Source organism: Palaemon carinicauda, chromosome 23 (assembly GCF_036898095.1).
Source record: "Palaemon carinicauda isolate YSFRI2023 chromosome 23, ASM3689809v2, whole genome shotgun sequence".
Lineage (NCBI taxonomy): Eukaryota > Metazoa > Arthropoda > Malacostraca > Decapoda > Palaemonidae > Palaemon > Palaemon carinicauda.
The window spans coordinates 93,850,050-93,857,199 of NC_090747.1; the positions used below are offsets into that span (position 1 = coordinate 93,850,050).

Consider the following 7,150-nt stretch of genomic DNA (forward strand, 5'->3'; position numbering starts at 1 on the left):
TGTATGTGTGCATATATACAGTATATATATATATATATATATATATATATATATATATATATATATATATATATATATATATACTGTATATTATATATATATACATACACAAATATATATTATATATATGTATATATATATTTATATATATACGGTATATATATTATATATATAATATATATATATATTATATATATATATATATATTATATATATATATATATATAATATACACAGTATATATGATTAATGTTTTTATTTATATATGTTCTACGTTTATAGTCATTATACGTGGTGTCTAGAAATCTAAGTCAACATTCTCCGGATCAAGAAAATTCCAGTTAGGTTTCAGGAAAAGAAAACCACAGCTTTGTAGTTCCGTTTAATATCTGGTGCCAGCGCGTGATTCTAACCACTTATTTACGTGATTTTTCCTCAGGGCTACAATGGTTAAACGATGGAATTAAACTTCAATATAAAGTCTATGACGGTGAACACGAAAAATATATAAAATATTTGGAAACTCCGAAATTCCATGAAATTAATTAACATATTTCGATAAATGGAAAATTTAAGATTCTTCGAAATGGAACAACATAGTTTTTAAGTCGAAACCTAATTGTAGTTATGTTGATCCGGCGAGATGTTACTGTTGTTTTCTTAACAATATATAAATATATATATCTATATATATATATATATATATATATATATATATATATATATATATATATATATATATATATATATATATATATATATATATATATATATATATAATATGTATGTATGCGTGCGAGTGCGTGCTTGCTGTAACGTAGGGTATAACACCTTAGCTAAAATATGTCATTATGTATTAAGCGCCGCTGGTGTAGTGGTATCATGCAAGATTCCCATTCTTGCGACCCGGGTTCGATTCCCGGGCGGCGCAGGAACTTTTAGGGTTGCTAAAAGTCTGTGGTGTTTCCCAGTCGGGGGTTCGAGTTCCGCTCAGACTCGTTAGTGCCATTAGTGTCTGCAACTTTACCATCCTTGTGAGTTAAGGTGGAGGGGTTTGGGGGAGCCTATAGGTCTATCTGCTGAGTCATTAGCAGCCACTGCCTGGCCCTCCCTGGTCCTAGCTTGGGTGGAGAGGAGGCTTGGGCGCTGATCATGTAATATGTGGTCAGTCTCTAGGGCATTGTCCTGATTGCTAGGGCAATGTCACTGTCCCTTGCCTCTGCCATTCATGAGCGACCTTTAAACCTTAAACCTTAAGCTATGCTCCACATAAGCATCTTTGAAATATAAAATAAACTTCAATTATTTCATTTTTTTATCCCACTCAAATTGAAATAAGGTTCCTAAATCGTATATACGTCGTAATATGGACTTCTATACAATAAAAGAATATTGATTAAACAGCCCTTGGACTAAGTTATTCAGAGTAACAAAGTTTTTATTATTATTATTATTATTATTACTTGCTAAGCTAAAAACCTAGTTGGAAAAGCAGGAAGCTATAAGCCCAGGGGCCCCAACAGGGAAAATAGCCCAGTGAGGAACGGTAACAACATTGAAATAAATATTTCCTATATAAACTATAAAAACTAACAAAACACGAGGAAGAGAAATTAGATTGAAAAGTGTGCCAGTGTATACCCTCAAGCAAGAGAACTCTAACCAAAGACAGTGGAAGACCATAATACAGATGCTATGACACTACACTGAAACAGTTATTTCTCTTTAATAATCTAGATAGTCGTGTGTGTTTCCTTACTTGTTGGAACATTCAACTCGCTATAATAATTGTTTTTGGTTAATTAATTGATATCATTGAAGTTCGGTTGTCTCTTTCTGAATGTTATTTGATATCCAGTACAATGATAATTTACCTCTTGAAAGTTGTGATGAATAAAGGTCATAACCTTTTTATCTTGCGATAATGATATCGGTATAGGTTGCTGTAGCCTGGTTGGTAACGTCTCTGTCTGGTGTTTGCCAGTCGGGGGTTCGAGTCCCGCTCAGACTCGTTATTGTCATTAGTGTCTGCAACCTTACCATCCTTGTGAGCTAAGTTTTTGGGGGTTTGGGGGAGCCTATAGGTCTATCTGCTGAGTCATCAGCAGCCACTGCCTAGCCCTCCCTGGTCCTAGCTTGGGTGGAGAGGAGGCTTGGGCGCTGATCATATAGTATATGGTCAGTCTCTAGGGCATTGTCCTGATTGCTAGGGTAATGTCACTGTCCCTTGCCTCTGCCATTCACGAGCGACCTTTAAACATTTAGTGCAATTTATAATAATGGCATTGATTATATCAATCTTGAAATTAAAATGTATGAATAAAAATGCAACGCATATAATGAATCACAATCATACATTTTCTCTCGCAAGATACATATCTTGAAGGAGGCGTTGTAAAATAGCATACCTTTCTGATAGTGCGATGCCCACCATTTTTATGCATCCGCCTGCATTGGTATGCATGGTCATGTTCTCTTTGGCATGCCATCGTGTTCTCTCATAAGATCTTCCGTTGAAGTCGCCTTGAAATAACCTTAATTGAATAAGGTCTTTTGAAGGAATCATCTTGTACGTTCGTAAAGCGAGTTATCAGTCAGGTGTTTTTTTTTAGTTTGGTTTTAATTGACTTTATTCTTCTAGTGTCTGTATTTGTAAATTGGTTTATTATTGCCTGTGGTGTTTTTAGTTTGGTTTTAATTAACTTTATTCTTTTAGTGTCTGTAATTGTAAATTGGTTTATTATTGCCTGTGGTGTTTTTAGTTTGGTTTTAATTAACTTTATTCTTTTAGTGTGTGTATCTGTAAATTAGTTTATTACTGTCTGTGTTTTGATAATCTGGTTTCAAATGACTTTACTGTTACAGGGAAGATTGACTTTTTTAATGTTCAAGTAAATACTGGATAAAGGAATTATTTCCATATTTTGCGTAGTAGTATGAAAATTTATTATACATATAGGTCTTAAAAGTTTTTTTTTTTTTTTTTTTTTTTTTTTTTTTTTTTTTTTTTTTTTTTTTTTTTGAGATGCCTGATTTGTTAACGAGGGCATTAGGTTTTTGAAAGCATTATTTAAGATATCAGACCTATAAGAAAAACCGACAGAGTTATATTGAAATCGAGTATGAAATAAAGAGTTGGTTTACTAAGTAGTTTGAAAGCCTTAAATTTCACTTTGAAAGGAATAGTGTGGAGATGCTTGGCATATAATAAACAATGCCCTTTATGGGATAGTGTGTTCCACAAATCTCAAGGAGGTATATGCACACACCACCTATACAACACTTGAAGTCTCCTAGTTGCAGACTTAACCAGAAACAAAATGCGTTTTTTTTTCTCATTTCCAGATAGGGGTCCATTTAAAGGCAATTATTTTTCAAATTATTTTAACACTTTGAATTCAACAAAGTAAGAGGTAAAGAAACACAAAGATTGAAAAGGAATCTTTATTTTGTTTTGTCTGACAATATCATCATCAATATCGTAGGAGTGAATGAGAGTGAGGAATGTCCCTTTATGATAGGGTCTGATTTTGATAGAATAAAAGCTTTTGGAGAGTTTTATAACCCTTTTATGAAAGAGCACTGATAAGGCCAGTGACCATCTGTTTTTCACTCCTGTAGGTGTGGCTTGAATGCAAATCAGCAATGTCTTCGCCGAGGTTTTGAGCGTTGCGAAAAGAAAGAATTTATAGTTGTTTAAAACCTTTTGTAAAGGAAAAGCTTGAGGTTATTTAGTACGGACAAGACCAAAGAGAGGATTGTGGTAGCCTATTGGAAACGTCCCTGCCTGGCGATCTACTGTACTGGAGTTCGAGTGTCGTTCAAGCTCTAAAGTTTTTTATAGTGTCTGGCTCCTCACCATTCTTTGGAGCTAAGGAATGGGGGTCTATGGGAGCCTATAGATCTACCTACTGAGTCATCATAAGTCATTGCCTGTCCCTCCCTGGTCCCAGCTTAGGTGGAGAGGGGCTTGGCTACTGATCTCAAATATATATGATCAGTCTCTAGGGCGTTGTCCTGATAGGTCTTTATCACTCTCCGATACCTCCATCCTTGTGAGCTAAGGAATGGGGGTCTATGGGAGCCTATAGATCTACCTGCTGAGTCTTCAGCAGTCACTCCCTGGTCCTAGCATGGGTGTAGACGGGGGCCTTGGCTGTTGATCATATGCATATATGGTCAGTTTCTAGGGCATTGTCCTGGTAGGTCTTTATCACTCTCCGATGCCCCTGCCATTCATAAGCGACCTTTAAATCTTAATGCCTCGGGGGACTAAGAAGAGAACAAGGAAGATTGAGTATTTGATTATCAAAGATCAGTCTCTAGGGCGTTGTCCTGATAGGTCTTTATCACTCTCCGATGCCCCTGGCACTCATAACCGACCTTTAAACCATTATGCCTCGGAGGACTAAGAAGAGAACAAGGAAGATGAAGTATTTGATTAGGACGACATTAATTCCGACAGGAGAATAACATGTAAGAATTCAGATGTAAATGTCGGTGATGAAGACGTTGGATGAAGAAGACTTTGACCTCATCAAATTCGAAGGAGGATATGAAAAGCATTCCGACGATGTTGTCCGTCATACTGCGTAGAGAATTGCTGATAGAGAGATACTGTAGACGAGGAATGATACTATTGCATGGTGACAAGATGAAATTTGGAGATGGATGGGGGATAATTACATGCTTATATATATATATATATATATATATATATATATATATATATATATATATATATATATATATATAAGTATGTATGTATGTGTGCGTGTATGTGTATATTTATACATATATATATATATATATATATATATATATATATATATATATATATATATATATATATGTATATATATATATATGTTTGTGTGTGTGCGTGTATGTGTATATATATATATATATATATATATATATATATATATATATATATATATATATATATATGTATATATATATATATATATATATTCATATAATATGTAATTATGTATGTATATATATAAATGTATATATGTATATATAGTGTGTATGTGCAAAAAATTTATATTATTTCTAATTTGATAGCTATCAAACTTTACGTTTGGTTCTTATTACGACGAATGTAATGTCGAAGTTTATAGAGTGAGAGTGCTGTAAGGAATAGAAATAATACAGCGATATCTGATGTTCTACAGTAGATGAACAGCACTTATATGTTTTCAATGTTGTTTTTAATATTTTCATTTATTGCGTCTACCAGTCTTGAGGATTACTGTGACGAACCTTTTTTTTAATCACGTAAAGAAAAGAAATGAAAAAAATAGTTATAGATTATGAAAATGAAATAGTCACGATTCATCTGCCCAAACTCTCTCTCTTTCCGAACTTAAGTTCTACAGTTAGAGTTCTTCTCTCAGTTTATCGTTACCTAAGGAAAACAGGTATGAATCATAATCATTCTATCGAATTTCTCTTCTCCTTGTTTTGTTAAAGTTTTTTATAGCTTATTTAGGAAATATTTATTTTAATGTTGTTACTCTTCTTAAATATTTTATTTTTCCTTGTTTCCTTTCCTCACTAGGCTATTTTCCCTGTTGGGCCTCCTGGGCTAATAGAATCCTGCTTTTCCAACTAAGGTGTAGCTTAACAAGTAATAATAATAATAATAATAATAATAATGATAATAATAATGATAATAATAATAATATTATTACTTGCTAAGCTACAACCCTAGTTGGAAAAGCAGAATAGCCCAGTGAGGAAAGGAAACAAGGAAAAATAAAATTTATTAAGAAGAATAATAACATTAATATAAACATCTCCTATGCAAACTTTTCAAACTTTAACAAAACAAGAGGAAAAGAGATAGGATAGATTAGTGTGCCCAAATGTACCCTCAAGCAAGAGAACTCTAACTCAAGATAGTGGAAGACCATGGTACAGAGGCTATGGCAATACCCAACACTAGAGAACAATGGTTTGATTTTGGAGTGTCCTCCTGGAAGAGCTGCTGACCATAGCTAAAGAGTCTCTTCTACCCTTACCAAGAGGAAAGTCGCCACTGAACAATTACAGTGCAGTAGTTAACCTCTTGAGAGAAAAATAATTGTTTGTAATCTGAGTGTTGTGGTATATGACAGAGGAGAATATGTAAAGAATAGGCCAGACTATTCGGTGTGTGTGTGTAAGCAAAGGGAATATGAACCGTAACTAGAAAGAAAGACCCAATGCAGTATTTTCTGGGCAGTCAAAAGACCCCATAACCCTCTTGCGGTAGTGTCTCAACGGGTGGCTGGTGCCTGATAATAATAATGATAATAATAATAATAATATTATTACTTGCTAAGCTACAACCCTAGTTGGAAAAGCAGAATAGCCCAGTGAGGAAAGGAAACAAGGAAAAATAAAATATCTTAAGAAGAATAATAACATTAATATAAACATCTCCTATGCAAACTTTTCAAACTTTAACAAAACAAGAGGAAAAGAGATAGGATAGATTAGTGTGCCCAAATGTACCCTCAAGCAAGAGAACTCTACCCTGACCTACCATTAATAATAATATTCTGGAAACGTGTAGTTTACCAAATGATGCTTTCATATTACTTTAAGACGTCAAGTTTGAATTTTATAACTGTCAACAATTTAGTCAGTGTATACAAGAAGATTTGTCAATATCTATAAGTTGCTTTGTCAAGTTTAGTTAATATTTTCAACTTGAAAAATTAACATAGTCTTTACCAGGTAAAAAAAATGAGTTTGCTTAATAAACTTTAGTTAATGAACTTAAGTAATAGTAATGTTTCACATGAATAATTATGAAATAAAATGTCTTTTTTACATATACCTGGATATTTCCCTTACGTAATGCTTTCGATGTTTCTATAGTTTGTACACAAGATGTAGCCTAATTATGTGTGCATGATCTATACCTAACGTTCATACTTATTTTAATTATATATAAAAAACAAAACTTTCTAACACATTTGTATATCTTATCTTTTTTTTTTTTTTAAGATCACTGTACGCCTATTGTAATTCTGTACTGTATATGGCTTTTGCTGAAATAGGCATTATTATTATTATTATTATTATTATTATTATTATTATTATTATTATTATTATTATTACTACCTCTACTTACAGTTTTCAACGATGTAGACCC

The 7,150-nt window shown here is 33.1% G+C and overlaps 1 non-coding gene across 1 annotated transcript; it reads left to right on the forward strand.

The window, feature by feature from the left end:
- The first annotated feature begins 860 nt into the window (after nt 1-860).
- TRNAG-CCC (transfer RNA glycine (anticodon CCC)) lies at nt 861-931 on the forward strand. Its single transcript has one exon. It is a non-coding gene; the product is annotated as a tRNA-Gly (tRNA).
- The last annotated feature ends 6,219 nt before the right edge of the window (nt 932-7,150 follow it).